Raw genomic sequence first — 2,132 nt, 5'->3', positions numbered from 1 at the left:
CCAGGGCCCTTTGCCAATTTTTTAATTGCATTGTTTGTCTTCCTTTTGTTAAGTTGAATGAGTTCTTTATATATTTTGGAAATTAACCCTTAATCAAATGTATCATTGGCAAATATGTTCTCACATACAGTGGGCTCCCTTTTTGTTTTGTTGATAGTTTCATTTTTGTTGATTGCTGCGCAAAAGCTTTTAAACCACAGTAATCTTGGGAAAGAAGAACAAAGTAGGAGGAATCACAATACTGGATATCAAATTATACTCTAAGGCCACTGTACTCAAAACAGCCTGGTTTGGCATAAGAACAGGCATACAGATCAATGGAACAGAGCAGAGAACACAGAAATTGACCCAAACCATTATGATCAATTAATACTTGACAAAGGAGGCAAGAGCATACAATGGAGTCAAGATAGTCTCTTCAATAAATGGTGTTGGAAAAATTGGACAGATACATGCAAAAAACAAAACAAAACAAACAAACAAACGAAAAACTGAAACTAGACCACCAACTTACACCACACACGGATAAACTCAAAATGGATAAAAAACTTAAATGTAAGTTGTGAAATGATAAAAATCCTTGAAGAAACTATAGGCAGCAAAATCTCAGACATATCTTGCAGCAAAATGTTTCTCGATACATCTCCTAGGGAAAGGGTAAAAAAAGAGAAAATGAACAGAGGGGACTACATCAAAAGCAAAAGCTTCTCCACATTGTCTTTCCTCTGCCCAGTCTCTGTGACCCAATGTCCCATTTTTATAAGCACATCTGTTTATTGAGTTAGGATTCACCCAACCTATGCTGGGTGCAGGCTTGAAAAGCCTGAAGAATCATATTCTCTGTTTGGTATCCTGCCTGAAGGCAGATGATACCTTTTTATTTTCTTTTTCTTATTAAAAGAAAGAAAAATGAGGAGGATAATTAACATTTAACCTACCGAGCATTTTCTGCTGCTGCTCATGTTATTGCCACATGCAAGCTGCCATATTCCTAACCCCAGTCTTGCCTGAACCTTCCTTCACATGCCATGCCGTGACACAACACAGGTCCTTGACAAAAGGAAGGGGAAATACAGGATCTCACACATGGCCTCTTCACACCCTGCTCTCTTTCATGGAGGAATTAGAAGTGGTTTTCTCTTTTCTTACAGAATGGTAGTTTTACTCCTTGGTATTAATTTCAAGAGAAGTTTTCACATGTTTGTGAGTTGTCTATCCTAAGATGTAGCAACAGCCTGACATTTGTCTTGTGCATATCCTTCTCTCATAATCAGTTATTAAATACTAACTAGAGGCCCAGTGCACAAGATTCGTGCACTGGGTAGTGTCTCTCAGCCTAGTCTGCACGCTCTCGCAGTCTGGGATCCCTCTCACAGTTTGGGGCTCTTGCAGTCCAGAACCCCTAGCTCCTTACCGCCCGCCTGCAGCGGAGGCAGGAGAGGTTCTCGCCACCACCAGTGCACTTGCCAGCCATGAGCCCGACTTCTGACTGAGTGCACTGACCACCAGGTGGCAGCTCCTGCGTTGAGCGTCTTCCCCCTGGTGGTGGGTCAGTGTGTGTCATAGTGACCAGTCATTTGGTCGATTTGCATATTAGGCTTTTATTATATAGGATGATTACTAAGCAAAGGTATACTTAGGAAACTGAAAATCATAAACAGCATATAACTTGTCTTTCAGAGAGCATCTTTGCTCCCTGGTTTTGTTGTACCTTGTCTGGATGAAACTATATGATTTCCAATAATTCCTTTTTGGAGTAAACACTATTTTTTCCTAACCATAAATTTAAAGTTTGTACTGGCTGCAACAGTCTGTATTCCCACCAGTAGTGGGACTCTAAGTTGAACTCTGTTATTTTTTAAAATATTTTTATTGCTTTCAGAGAAGAAGCAAGAAGGAGAGATAGAAACATCAATGATGAGATAGAATTATTGATCGGCTGCCTCCTGCATGTTCCTCGCTGGGGATCAAGCCCACAACTCACGTATGTGCCCTTGACCAGAATCAAACCTGGGACCTTTCAGTCTTCAGGCTGACACTCTATCCACTGAGCCAAATCAGCTAGGGCTGGACTCTGTTATTTTGTATAATTATGTGTGTGCAGGTGTTCGTAGGAGAGGATATTTGCATCC

The sequence above is a fragment of the Myotis lucifugus genome, unplaced genomic scaffold (genome assembly GCF_000147115.1).
Source record: "Myotis lucifugus unplaced genomic scaffold, Myoluc2.0 scaffold_1216, whole genome shotgun sequence".
In the NCBI taxonomy this organism is placed as follows: Eukaryota; Metazoa; Chordata; class Mammalia; order Chiroptera; family Vespertilionidae; genus Myotis; species Myotis lucifugus.
This window is presented reverse-complemented; position numbering follows the sequence as displayed.